Raw genomic sequence first — 15,435 nt, forward strand, 5'->3', positions numbered from 1 at the left:
TCGCAGTCTTTCAGCAAGGATGACTGATCTGTTCTCAGACTCCTCCTCATTCTGCCTGTGCTTTCATCTTCCTCACTCGGGTTGTGTTGTCCAACATTTTGACTCTGAAGTCTGCTGGACTATGCACAACCCTTGGCTCATCCAACATTCACTTCCCATCACTTCTGTCGGCAGCTGGCAGACGCTGGAAGCCCCTTTACTCTCTCTGCCATTTCTTTGAGCCAAATGCCTTTAGTTACTGCCAAATGCATGCAAATCTCACCTGTTCCACACCACAAAACCCAGAAGTTATTTCCCCCCCTGACATGCCTCAACATACAGGATATCACATGTTAAGTTGTAGCTAAAAGAAAGCTACTGCAGTAGATGACTTTGTCTGATTTTATATGTAAAGTATTTCTCCTATCCTCTCTCTCTGGCTTTCCTTTTATTTTCTGAAATAATTTCCTTTCCTCTCTTTCAAATAGCGAATTTTTACTATTCACTTTTTGCCTCTGACCCGTGTTCAAATCTCCTCCATGATCCTACTCTATTTTTGCAGTCCTTGCTGTATTCTCATCCCCTCATTGTTCTCCTTTCTCCTATGTTAAGAAATGCACTGGGGGTTTGCCATCTTCTTATTTATTTTTTAAAAATAAATTAAAACCAAGCCTCTCCTACCCTTGACCTGACGTGCTGCTTTGACTAATGACCCACGTCCTTGTTTCCTCTCTCACTGAGATCATGGAATGTGTTACTGCAGTCCGTGGCTGGCTCCTCCCCACTTTGGCTGCATCCCCTGCCTGTCACCCGAGGGGCTTCTGCCAGCACCTCCACTCACCTCCCGCTCTCCACATCACAGAGGCCATGCTTCACTCCCCCAGACCTGGCAGCTACTTGCTACAGCACATCTTTCTTCCTCAGGTTTTGTCCCCTTCCATACTTGTGTGATGACAAAATGGGGTTGGGAGGGCCTCTGACAGGTCAGCTAGTCCCTGCCTGCTGTGCCAAGTTGGGCTCAATTACCATCTGAGAGGTCCTAACCCAACGTGCCCTCAAAATCCTCCAGTGGAGAGGATGCCATGACCTTCCCCAGACAGCAGCTCTTGCTGACAGAGACAGGGAAGGAACAGAGAAGTTCTGAGAGGAGGAAAAATGAGCAGGAGTCTCCCAGGAGAGGAGAAGGAGACACTGAGCTCTACCAGAGCCAGGTCAGTGCACATCCCACCGGGAAACCCCTTCCACCTCCATGGAATTTTGCAGGCTATTTTTCTTAGGGATGATGTACACTTTGTAGTACTTACTCCCTGACTCTGCTGATACATCTGCACTACACAGATATTCCCCAGGACCCCATCACATCCATCTGTGTACACACATCTAAGATCCCCGTGTTCCCTGCACCTCTGCTCCACACACACCTGTGTATCCATTTCCTCCCTTTTGCATACAGTACCTCTGTATTAAATGAGAGGTGGCAAGGGAAAGAGAAGCAGTCTTCAGTCTGAGAAAGGCTTTGTAAGGAAAACTTCAAAACAGTGGGTTTTTTCTTTCCAAAGTGAAATAAGGATGTTACATGATGAACATTTTAACTGTTGCATGGACAGTGAGTCACGTTCTGATTCTTTCCACAGAAGACACTCCCTGCTCTCAGCAAGTCTGTGTGGTATCTAACCTTAGCATCTAAAATTAACTGCAGAATTTATTCTTTTTTTATTCTTAGAAGAGCTGCAAAGTCATAAAATACCACTTTATGACTGTAAAGTCAATAAGTATCATGCTATTATTCTTTTCTCTACAGACAAAGCAGAATAAATTTGCACCACACTTTCCTATATTTTATTAAAGGCAAATCTAGAGGTTGAGGCTGAACACACACAGAAGGACAAATGCAAATGTGCTCAAGTCCACACAAATGAAGGATTGACCCATTTCAGATACAGAATCAAATTCTGCCTCCTTCTGACTGACTTGCAGCTCCCTCCTTCCTCCTCAAGAAGAGTCTGACCCTTCTTACTTTTAAACAAATCTCCATCAAATTTAAAGGAACTACTCCTGACTTATACTGATATCCACTACTGGAAATCAATAATTAAACATCTCATTCAATAATTAGCAGTTAGAAAACAAAATATGAAGAGGTTCAAGCTGTCTGTTGAATAAGCCATATTAGGCTGAATTAACATTATATATTTTACTTTAATAGAACCAATTGAGTCATTCACTGAAAATACATTATAGACATTGGCATTTTTTCAAAAAAGATTTGAGCATTTTTCCCATTTCCCAGCCAGCTCTCTCTTCAGCCCTGTGGCTTTGCCAAGTATTGAAAACGTCTGCTTTTTTCTATTAAAAAAGTAATGAGAGACAACACTGAGGCTTAAGGTGCTGCTTCTGATACACCTGATTATGTACAAAATAAAACATTAGAAACTAAATATTTATCTCTGTAGCCCTAATTCAGGAAAAATAATAATCACCATCAAAACAAAAACAAAGGAAACCACTACTATATACAAGTATTCCCTAGGCCAAAACGAGCCCAGACAGGATTTGAGGTTTACTGTGTGCTCTCAGAAAACTGGGTGGTCCATAGATACTCAAAACACAAACCCCACTATCCACAGCCCAACACTGAGTACTGGGATCCCTCCTCAACACCTGAACTCTGCTTGTGTTTACTCAGGACTAGTGATTACAGGTACAGACAGTAAGAGCTGGAGAGGAAATTGCCTTTACAAAAGCACCTGAACCAGAGCTGGGGAATGCACCAGTAGGGAGAAAATAGAAATGAGCTTGCCTTGGGATTTTGCAGGCACGTGTGCATTACATGTGAGAAAATTCCTCCCTTTTCCCCCAGTTTCTTGTTTTGCTGAGAGAAGCCCAATGACAGGACCACAGGCTGGTGGCCACAGAAGATGATAAAAGCCCCACACTTTCTTCCTTGCCCACACTGATTATAGCTCATTGATTCCAGGCATCCCAAGTCTCTGCGGTGGGAGCAGAGGATGCAGTGCTGTTCCAGTGGCAGAGGGAATATGAAACAGCCTCCGGGACCTGAGTTTCAATACACAGCTTTTGAAGAAATGCCAGGAGAGAACCAGCTATTTTTCCATACAGAAGCCTGAATGTGTTTATCTGCAGCTCACACACAGAATGAATAATGGAAGCACATCCCCAGGCACCAAAGACTGAATCCCAGAGGATTTTCTGCTTGCCTGTGAAACACCAGCAGGCTAAATGTTCAAAGAGGCCTTTAGGACACCAGCTAGAGCTGCGAGCAGCAGATGGTTCCACTGCTCTTTCTGGGCACACATGGATATTTCCTGACTCTCAGGGACATCTTCCTGCAGACTCTGAACTCAAACTTGATGTGACTTAATGCACAAGAAAAGGATGGCACTGGACAAGCTGTGAGAGACCCCGGGCTGAAGTGTCCTCCGTCCCACAGAACAGTGAGTGATCCCAGACCCCACTTCCAGGCTCTTCCTTCCTCTCCCCTTGGTCTTGGACAAGGAATTATCTAATCCACTCCAGTGTCATGCCTGCTCATAAAACCAGGATCAGGACCTCCTTCTCAAAGACACTCCAACAATATCTATGGCAGAGCCGTGTGACGGAGGCTCACTAGGAACAGGCACCCCGGGGGCCAGGGACTACCTCGCACCTATGTACCTCTCCTACATTTCCAGTATGGAAAAGTCCTTTTTCTCTCCCTCTGGTTTTATTTTAACTCTTCTTGTCTTCCATTTCACAATAAAGAGAACACACTGACCTTTCAGGAAATCTTTCGCTATTGCAAAAGTTTGCACTTGTCAACCTCACTGGTCGTGATATAAATCAACATCTCCAGAGCATAAGGAACCAGATGACTTTAGCTTTCATTTCCTAACAGATCCCTAGAGATTCATCTTCCCTCCATATTACTTTAACTTTGTCCTAAATTTGCAAGTTTTAATTTTTCTCCTTTTATTTTGCCAAGCTTCCAGACTATGATCTACCTTGCAGCTAAAACCAGAGACAACTGCACATAGGAAAATATTGAGGAGAGTAATTGTAGCTGGCTTAGTGTATCATTAAGTACTTGTGCACCACACTGAGCAATATCCATTTCAAATATTCACTGTAGAATAAAAGTAGTAGAAAAAAGTAATACTCTAAATTCAATTGTAACTAATTTCTTTCATAAGTAGAAATGATCCAATGATTTTTCTTTAAGTTCTATGCATATTGTAATTATTTTCTAGGAACTTCCTGTTCCTGAAAATTTCCTATAGGATTAAAGAAATTTGTACACATAATTGGAATTCAATGTTTATGCTGACCAACGTTTAACTTCACAATTCCATTTACAATGAAATTATCCAGTTGCCTGCAGTTCCTGCACTAGAAACTAAAGCAACAGTTGATTTACCCACTTCACAAAAACCACCTTTCAAGATCCTCCGAAACACTTTGAAAAGGAACATGAAGGATGGGGCATCTGGGGAAGGAATTTCCACTGTTTTTCTTCAACATCTGTTGCTGCAGAAAGACTCCATACACACAAAACTCACGTCAAGAGCAACAATCACTGCTTTGGCAATCATCTTGCCAGACAATATTAAGAGCAGACATATCAATTTGCTTGCAAATTCCAGATTTATTTTTTATTTAATTTTTTTTTGTAATCTCCCTGCATATTTTCTAAGCTTTGGGGGAAGATATTAACAGGTGGATGCAGAACACAAGACACTCTCAAATGTATGCCAGAAGGGACAACACTTGCATTTTTGCAGTGATTTCTACGGAGATTTTTCTTCTATCACTACGAATATGCTACACTGAGTCTTTTACCTTTACAGGACTGGTGACACTGCATCAGGACATTTTTTCAAGGAGGTCTAAACTGACCTCACTCACAGCAACAAGCCAGCAGTGCTGTAGACAACAGTATTAAAGGATTTCACCAAAAAAGGCTCCTGCAAGCATAGGACATGTTACATGACTGAATAAATTAGCTCTTTATGGTGCTAGAGCAACACTAAATTCCTAGAGTGCATTTATCCCCCTGGCAATGTCCCAGCTGGGAAAAAGAAAGTGTGCCCCAAGTACATTTTCCAGCCCTTGGCACTGGGACGTCCTCCACCAGCAAAAGTCAACAGACTTGAATTAAGCATTAAAAATAACAGCATTGGCTTTGCAAAAAAAAAAAAATCTCTTAAATAATATGGGAGCAAAATTCCCACAAACATGTATGTGCCTAATGTGAAAACACAACAATTTCATTTAAGTTGCCCTTCCAGTCGTAATTCTACGTGAGACACAAACAGAAAAAGTCAAAAACTCTCTACATCATTCTAAAGACACTTCTGTCCTTCAATAACCAGAAGAGCATGGAAAGATGCAGGATTAAAGTTCTGAGTCATTTTAGGCCCACAAAGTTTGATGAACACCGCATACCCATCAGCTGGGGACATGCTTCTCCTACAACAACCCCAAAGAAGGAATGAACTTGCTTATGTGTCAATAAAGAAGAAAAAAAGCTTCAACATACAATGGAAGGAAGCCCAGTTTCAGCTAATTTAGGGACTTCTTTCTATACTACTTTCAGCTTAGACTGCTGTAAATGGCACTTTGCCTTAGGTGGGCAGGGTTCATTCTGGAGGATCTTTGGTGCTGGAGTAAAGCTATCAGAGCAGCCAGGGAGCAGAACATCTAATTAATAGTGCTGTCCCTTTAATTTCAAAATGCCTTGATTAATTTTTAACACTGTTTTTAATTTCTTGAATAATGTTCTGATCTTCAGCTGGAAGCTGAATGGGATCAGTTCATCTGAAAAGCAGAAAAATCAAACCTCACTACCCCAGCTGTGAAAAAACTTAACAACCTGAGCATTCACATACAGAGGTGAAATGCAGATAAAAGGCAGAAACTGTTAGAGAACATTCCCAGCTGCCATTTCTCAGTCTCCCATTCCCAAAGCAAGCCCACCTCTTACTTTGTAACTCTGCAAAGCATTCCCTGTTCATCCCCACTTGAATGCCTGTCTGACTTCACATGTATTTGCAAGGTGCCAGCCAGTGTGGTTTTCATATCCCGTCCCTAGATAGTTTTATTTGTGGTAGCAGGCACAACATAAAAATGAGACAGGGCTGCCAAGGCACACATGGGCACACAGAAACTTCCCATTTTGGGCTTGCAATAACATAGCACACTGACTGCTTTACTCTGCACATAGCTGCTCAGAGCTCAGCAAAATGTTCAGACAAGCAGACATCCCACACATCCCACAACTTCTGCCTCATCTGCTACAATGCAAACCCAGCAGGGACAATGACAGCAGGTTTTTAAGTCATTTCTACATCATCCAGGCTTCCCTGCGCAGTGGCAAACCCTAAGTTCAGGATCCAAGTTCATCAAGTTTGCACTGCTGGAGCAGCCAGTAAAAGACAGAGAATCATGGAATCATAGAAAGGTTTGGGTTGGAAGGGACCTTGAAGATGATCCAAATCCAACACCTCTCCCATAGACAGGGACAACCTTCCTGGTTGCTCAAATCACCATCCAACCTGGCCTTGAACACCTCCAGGGATGGGGCATCCCACAGCTTCTCTGTGCCAGGGCCTCACCTCCCTCACAGTAAGGAATTTCTTCCTAGGATGAAGTCCTACTGCCGACACAGGCTGGGACACTGCTGGTAACCTACTGCCTCCTGCTTTTTCATATGTGGAGAGGAGGAAGAAACTATGCTAAAGCCAAAAATAATTGTGTGCATCAACCCTCAAACTTGCTGAGGTTAATTTTTTTCATAACTTCACAAGCCACTGTTTCAAGCACAATCTAAACATGGAAAATTTGAGCCTCGAGACAGTGGCCCTTCAGACGATACGTGCATTGCAAAACAACGGGTAGGAACCAAAAATTCTTTTGTGACTGTATCTAAGAATGGATGCAATCAATGCAAATATAATCCCATCTATAAACATCCAGTACCCAAAATGGCATAAGATCTTCTTTGCTCAATACTTGTTCCCGTTGTCCTTTTTTAGCAGCTGGTTTTCTTTCCTGTGTCATGATTGAGTCACCATCCCTGGAGGTGTTTAAAAGATGTGTAGATGTGGCACTGAGGGAACATGGTTTAGAGGTGGACTTGACAGTGCTGGGTTAATGGCTGGCCTTGATGATCTTAAGGGTCTTTTTAGACCTAAACAATTCTACGATTTCTGAGTTCCCTATCTTAAAATGAAACAAAGAACATATTCATCTACCACTCAAAGAAATGACAGCTTGTCTGAGTCAACCTGCAGCCAAATTGAAAGCTGTTTGGTGCCTTGCAGGTATCTTGTTAAAATTTCATCAACTCAAGCACTCTTGATGGATCCAATGTGGGTTTGCTTTTGTTCTAAGGACATATACTTGCTTTTCAACATTTAAGAAACCCTGTTCTCTTAACTCCCCAAAATATGACCTAGATAAGGTACAGTTTTATTTCAGTATTTTAATAAAAACCAAACCTAAAAGAAACCCCACCCCCAGCTCCCTCATTAAGGGCCTGATCCAACTCCCATTAACGTCAAGAGATGATCTGCCACTGACGCACTCGAGCACTGGCTTGGATCCCTAGATCATCAAAATTTAATTTCATCTACCAGTTATGTTATAGAAACCAGAGAAAACATGAAGATTGACTGAAAATCGAGCTAGAGTTGATTGTAGCTGTAGCTGTCACCAGCAACCCCCTACTTTAAACATCTGCAGGCTGTACAGCCCGTGTTGGGAGCAGCAATGCGTGCACACACGCACACATATATGGACACTGAGTCATTTGCAGGAACAGACAGTATAACCCACAGTTCTGAAACTCAATTAGGAAAATACTAGTTGGAACTAACAAGAGCCACATTTTGTTATAAAATCTAAGCTTTGCTGAACAAAAACTAATTTAAGGAACTGATGACATCAGAAATACTGAAGCTGGATAATTCTAGCAAATTGTATTTCAACCCAGGCATTCAGATACTCTTTATAAAGAAAAAGATTGTGCTTTTTATTGGCAACCAAGATTGTCAGGGGTACCAGGTCTCCTCCCAATAATTATCAAGCAGTCATTTCACAGAAGCAGCGTCCACAATACAACATTTTTAATGACTCATACTGTGTCTACAGACTGAATACCATGGGATTCAATCTTCAACCAGCATCAGTAACATAAGAGTTCAGAAATACTCAGAAAAATTGAGCTGGTAGAGAAAACAACTTACAGCTATTTGTGCCACTAAAACCCCATGGGTACACTGAAATAAAGGAAAACACTTTTATTCATAAACAAAGCAATTTAACAGGAGCTAGGTCTATTTTAGTGCAGATAAAGTAAAACAAAAATTAATTGAAAATAAATTTGTTATATATTTTTGTCTTGACTTGGACACAAGAGCATGAACCAAAAATCATAAAAAAGGAAGCCATATGATCATATAGAATCCCACTGCTTCAGCTAAGAAGAGAAAAGAGAAAAAGGGAGAGGGAAAAGAAATGCTCTTCCAGGAGTTAAGATCTCTGAGCTGGGCTGTGTTTTGCAGTCCCTCTGGCTTCTCTCCTATTTCCATCTACTCTGCCAGGAAACTGCTGAAGCTCCACAAAGCTGTTACAGAGACAGGACATTCCCAGACTGCCATTGTGCCATTTGGTGGAGCCCTTGCTAATTTTAGATTAGAGGAGGAACACACTGGGACAATTAGCCAAGAGCCACTCCTGATTCTTGCTCCAACCCATCCTCAGACAAAATCACACCCAAACAACAAGACTGACAGCAACCCTTCTAACACAAACAAAAAACAGAGGCAGAGGAGGATCCACCATGCCTTTTTTTGGCAGAATGAATCCTTTTGGGGAACATGTGCCTTTCAACCTCAGAAGTGAGCAATGGAAATGGAAACCCATTGCCCCTCACACAGAAAACCCACGTGAGATTTCAAACCAGGGACTATTTAAGGGCAGAGGGCACATAGGATGGCCAGGGAGCTCTCCCAAAGAGTGCATGCCACAAGAGATGATCCAGTTGCAGAGATAATAATATTTGGCATGAAATGGTTTGATAACACTCAAAACCACCTCCATGCTGAAGGGCAAGACCTCTTCCACCTGTCCCTCCCCTCTGCACTGTCCTGCTGGGGACTTGGGTACAGCAAGGACAGATCGATCCCCTGGAGATAGGGAAGGGAACCCACAAATAAACAAACATCATACCTTCAACAACACAACATCTACAGTCCTGTCCACCTTGGAAATGTCGCACAGGCTGTATCGCCTCTTGTGGCGCTCGTACATTTTGTCCAAGAAGCCGGGAGCGGAGGAGCAGAGCCCACCATGAACCCTGGGCTGACCACGGCCCCAGACCTCTCACATCCGTGCTCAGAGGAGTCCCTGTGTCTCAGCACACCAGCCTGCCCGAGCTTCTTAACAGGAAAATGAAAATCCCAGCGCTGCGCCCGGCTGATAAAGTCTTCTCGGAACAGATTTGCTTATACAGGCAATGCAGGAACTTATAGCACACAAAAGATATTTGAAGACAGCTTTATACATATAGGATTATTTTTTTTGCGACTGCTAAGAATGGTATCAGCCTTCCTGTTATAGTAATAATAATAAAAAAAAAATGTTTTCCAGACAACTTTGATATCCAAAAAGCACCAGAATGAAAATCCTGCCCGAGAAGAGAACAAAAGCCAGATGTGTGCAGCAGGAACACCAACGCTCCGAGCGCAAAGGCAGAAGGTAGGCTCCGCCACGACTGGTCTAATTCAGGAAAAAAAACAAAAACAAAAAAACCCAAACCAATCTCCGTATCCAACGCAAATAGTGTCACCAAAGTGTTTTGTTTTTCACGCCCTCATGCACTGAAAGAAACAATAAAAAAAGTACTTTCCTCCTTCCGAGTCAGTTCACTGCTCACCAGGGAAGACGGCTTGGGTTTGCGTTAAGTTTAAATTTCTAATGACAGCACTGGGCAAAAGGAAAGAAAATAATGAAATAAAGCCACTCCCTCCTGATTTGGGCTGGGACGTCACTGCTTGCCTTTTTAGTCCTGCACCAGTGTTCTCCCAGCTTTCAAATTTACTTTGCAGTTGTGGGAGCATGATTCAGAGAGAGGAAAAAAAAAAAAAAGAGGAGGGAGCAGGAGAAGAAAAAGCAGCAGCTTTTCTCTGCCAGCCTATTCCACCTCTGCAGGCACTTGATGTGTTTGCTCAGTCCAAAATGAGACTGAGAGCAAAGGGACATGTTTTTGGAGAGGTAAAAAGACTCTTCCTACTCCCCCAGGCCAGGTGAATGAAAGACAGTTTCAAGGTTAATGCTTTCCTAAAGCAGGAATGGAAACTTACGATTTAATCAGTGTATATGGAAAAAAAAAAAATAGGAAATCAGTCATTTACTTTATTCTTGGTTTGTTTGCAACACAGAGCAAAGATCTCAGCAACTAGTTGTTCAGAAAATATAATCTTCCCTCTTCTATTCTAGCCTGAAAGGCAGAGCTTTTTTTCTTGGGGGAAAAAAAAAAACAACCCTAAAGTTTTTCGTCTTTCTAATGCCGGGGCCAGCCCCGAGTCTGTGCTCTCAATAGCTCATTCACATCAGCTGGGCCCTGCATGCTCACTGCCACATGGTTTCCTGTTTTCAAACTGCCCCCTTGCAGCCCCCTCCGCTTTCCACCCCACCCTGACCTCTCCAGGGATGAAATCTTTCCATACTTCCCTGGCTTTAGACATTCTCTCATTCACCGATTCAAAAAAGGGAATGGGGGCGGTTCAAAACAAAAGGAAAAAAAAAGAGAGAAGAAAAGGGGAAGCAGAGTTTTCAGTGACCGGGAGCTCGTAGCGACCAGAACTTGCTGCTTTCCTAGATGGAAAAGCTGAAAATTATTTTTAATCCCATGTTGCAAAGCAGGAAACGCAGAACTGGACACAGCACTTATCAACTCAAGGTTTAATCGCCAATCTCCAAAAGCCACCCTCGGCAGCGCTGGGAGAACTGGCCCACCTCCTGCTGCTGGGATTTGCTCCACTCCTGGAGCTTAGTTTGGGGGTTGTAGGTCTTTTCATCCACTCCTGTAGGGTGGGCCTGGTTCCCCAGTTGTATAAGGAGATTTGTAGCCACCAGATCAAACTCTAGCAAAGGTGACTGAAACCCTGCAGTCTACCAGAACAGATAGAACGCACATTCTCAGCATTTGAGTCCAAGATGAGCCTTCCAAAGGAAATCTAAACCCATCTGCTGCAAGCAAGCACTCCAGCTTCTCTCTTCCCAGTGCTACCCAGTCTTCTGACTGCCCGAACACATTGCACCACAGCCTGCCTGTGAGTAACACAGGAACTGAGCCCCTTCCATGCCTGTTCATAAAACCGAAAACCGGGAGTTTACAGAACCATCACACGCTATTGTGAGCTCCTGGATGCGACACCCCCAATCCATACAGTCAGATTACACACAAGCACAGCTACCCTACAGGTTTAGCAGACTCAGTAAGCAAGTGAAGGGCATCTTTTCCTGAGACCTGGTGACACAGTGGCCAGCCCTGACACAAAGGTCTGCCTTGAGCATTGCACCTGCGTGTGTCCTCAGGTGCTGAAGCAGGCTGGGACTCACAGTGGATGAGCTGCTCCCGGTGAGGGACACAGGTACACTCTTACCTAGTCAGTGCCAGGGGTCTCCCCACACTTTCCTTAAGCTCCAGTCTCTCCCTCACATCCCAAAGCTTCATCTCCACCAGCTGAACTGAGGAGGATTCCTCTACGAGGCTCTTACAGCTACAATCCCTGGCTCAAGATCTCAGGCAATGACTCTGTTCTCTCCAAAAACAAGCGGAGCTTCTGCTTTCAGTATTAGGACACACACAGTGTGGTCGTACTTTGGGGACTTTCTGGAGCCACCAGTTTTCTCCACAAGTAATGAATCCCAGCAATCATGTGCCCATCAAGAAGAGGAATCAGAAATGGCTGTGACAGCATTCCAGCCCTTCAAACACTACCATAAAAGGCAGGGATTTCCTCAAATCTAAATTTACAAGACAGGAACCCATAAAGTATGTGAATTTAGTTCAGGTGTAAGAATTTGCAACAGTCACAGTGCTTTAATGATGCTCTAATGTTCGATTATGGAGCACCCTTCTTTTTCAACTGATATAGCAGATAGGTTTGTTTTCAAATCAATTACAGCTGCTTGTATACCAAAGCTGGATTTATCCAAACAACAACTGCACAGCTCTGCTCAGACACTCCATTTAAAGCACTTCACCTTTGATCCACAGAGTTCCTCTGGCGACCACAAAGAGAAGTCCAGCTGCAGGGCTCAAGCAATGCCTACCATGCAGAGGATACTGCCAGGTGAGCATCACTAACTGTGACAGTGCATCTTCCACAGAGATGCAAGATGGGTCCAGCTTGTAGCTGCATCAACACCCGGTCTTTTGTGGCTCACGTTACCTCACCCTTCTTGCAAGTAAGGGGAAATGAGAAACATCTCCAGTCATAGCAGATGGAAGACACGCTGGGAAATGTGCAGCTTTCACAGCAGGAGGCCAGTTTTCCTCAGCTATGCACAAGCATTCTGGAATAGCCAAAAGCCACAAGCAACCCAGTGTGTGCTTTCATGGGGCAGCAGGGAAGAGAAAGCTCAGGTGGAAGGTGCACACAGGTGGAGAGAGCCAGCCAGGGAAGCTACACCACACTGGGTGACTCTGGGCACAGGACTTGTCCCAGGACTTGGGGGATATCCCAGGATTTGGTACATGTCCTGTGAATCAAGATGATGATCTGCCTTACTCCGTAATTATGTGTCTTGATCTAGTAAAGGTTGTCCATTGAACTCCTTGACTCCCTTACACCTTCAGCCACAGAGGGAAAGAATCAACACAAACCTAGAAAAAATAACCCCTTCTCTCCATTCTATTTTCTTTTTAAATTTAAGCCTCCAAATCCCTAACTCGTTCCAACAGTTTTTAATGTGGTTATGTTCCTGCCTCACAGCCAAGATCAGGAGGCCAGTGACAACTACAGACACCCAAAGTCCATCTCATCTTCATTTCCAGACTTCACTGTTGAAGGTGGGGAAAAACATAATACAAACAAATAGAAGATAACGTGTCAGACAAACTCTCCCTTGGGAGACCATCACTCTCTTCCCACATTAGGTGGGGCTTTTGCTGCATTGTTTCAGGCTAGAAATCTTGCCTTGAACACAGCCTGCCATCCACACAGGCACGCTGGGCAGACACAGAACACAACTCAGGCCGGACGAAGCAGAACAAAGGTTTCCAGTCTCTTTTGTCCAGCTATTTAAGGCAGTCCTTGAATGCCATACAAGTGTTTAGACAGTATATAGTATTTATGCTCTGAAACACAATGTAACAGACAATCAGACGATAAAGATTAGATTAAATTAAAGAAACCCTACTCTAACAAGTAAATAATTCTCTCTTTTTTTTGGCGACTTGCTCAAAATGGAGCGGAGACGCGAGCAGCAGCCCCAGCCACCGGCTGCTGATGCGACAGTTCTGGGCTCCTTATTGAAAACATCTGGAAGCTCTGAGCCGCTTTGTGCAGACAGGAGTTTGAAACTGTCCAATCATTTCATATCCAAACCCAAGTCCAGCACTGCGGATTTCAAGGGAAGGAAAAGAGGGGGAAGAAAAAAAAAAAAAAAAAAAAAAAAAAAGAGGCACTTGATCACACCATATGATCTGTAACTCATCCAGATAAAACTCCTCCTCCTCCTCCTCCTGCTAACAGACCTCTTAATGACAAGGAAATCATGGTTATCCTGAAACAGACTGAACTATTGTTATCTGTTTTGAATTACTTTTGCCATATCGTTATGAAACCCTTCAGTGATGCAATCTGCAGAAATACTCAGGCGTATAAACTTTTTTAACCGTGGCTCTGATAGGAACTAATGGAGCACTTGATGAAAGGAAAAAATTCTCCCTGTTTTAAAAAAGACAAAACCTACTTTTGGGCACTAAAACGAGGTGATAATAAATTCATCAGACAGCAAGAGAGAAAAATTACAATGTAAATTGCTCTTTTCTTAAAAGAAAGCAGCTTTTTGGGAAGGCTTTTTAAAATTTTACATTTCTGGCACTTGCAAGGATAGACAAAACAAAACGCTTTTTTCCTAAAACTAAATAAGGCAAAGGAAATCTGCACTCTAATGCTGCAAAGCCTGTAAGAGGAGCACGTCCAGTCTGGAAGGGAGAGCACATCCATCGTGTCTGCAGGGAGGGAGGTCAGCACCCACATGAGACCAGACCGAGACGGACGCTCAAACGTGGATTTTGAAGCAGACCAGGCCACTGCTGACCATAGAGAGCACTCACACCCCAGACCTTGATCAAGAGCCCTGGACGTTGGGTAAGGCATTTCTCATGTTTGCAAGAGCACTGCAACACTGAGAGGAGTTTTGGCAGTCCCACCGTGCCTGTCTGCATCCCTGTGGGGTGGTGGCACTTCGGTCAAAGTTGCATTCCTCTGGCCATGGCATGACCCACCAGAGTCACACCAAGCTACAAGTGGCTCCAAAAGGCTGACTGTGATTTTGAATTTCCCTACAAGGTAGGGCACGGAAAGAAAGAGAGGGACATGGACAGTCCCCCACGACCAGACATCACAGGGATCCCATCTGCGGCAAATCCGTGCTACTCTAAGGGGGAAGGTCAGTGATACAGCAACAAACCTTCACAATCCTGGTCCTAAAACACCTTTATATTCATCAGCTTGATTTAATCCTTGGGGAAAATCATCCACAGTACCAACACAAGTTTTATTCTCCAGCCTGGGACTCTCCCAAAACTTCCCTGTTCAAATCATATATTCACGCAAAGGTCTGGAGAAAAGCATTTCTTCATAGAGCAACACTTTGGGACAACACGACTGAGCTAATTTAACATCCAGACAATCCACTGTCCAGCTGCAGCCTGTGTTAGAGCTCAAAGACAGAACTGTCTAACAAAGAGCTAAAGAGCCGTGGGGGAATGAGGAGGGCTTGGAAAGCTGTCAGACATACGGATACACGGAGCGTGTGTTCTGAGAAAATACAAAAACACCTTGAGAGACCTTCAGTCACTTCCTGACCTTCCCTTTTTCTAATATTTCTCAGAGACCCAGTGTACATTCTTCAGGAATTTCTATTGTCCAAATAACCTTCAGAAAAATGCCAAAGCTTTGGTCAGCCACGGAGCATGCCCAAACATCCTTCCAGAGGAAGTCAACTGCCCATCTCACTGCTCCCAAATGGCTACAGGAGAAACACAACCCACACAAGAGATTAGCAACCCCTCAGCTGACTCTGCATCACTTTGCAAGATCTGCTTCTTCTTTTACCAAAAATAACTGCAGTTGGGATGTCTAGCTGGCTGAAGTGCTGTGGGATCTTGGACCATACCACAGATATTTATTTAGCGTGTTATGGGAGTTGAGAAAAATA

The 15,435-nt window shown here is 43.6% G+C and overlaps 1 protein-coding gene across 7 annotated transcripts in view; it reads right to left on the reverse strand.

Annotated features, from left to right (window-relative positions):
• AKAP13 (A-kinase anchoring protein 13) overlaps positions 1-15,435 on the reverse strand; it is a 206,373-nt gene that overhangs the window by 63,719 nt on the left and 127,219 nt on the right. The window lies entirely within an intron of this gene.

Source organism: Aphelocoma coerulescens, chromosome 10 (genome assembly GCF_041296385.1).
Source record: "Aphelocoma coerulescens isolate FSJ_1873_10779 chromosome 10, UR_Acoe_1.0, whole genome shotgun sequence".
NCBI classification, from domain to species: Eukaryota; Metazoa; Chordata; class Aves; order Passeriformes; family Corvidae; genus Aphelocoma; species Aphelocoma coerulescens.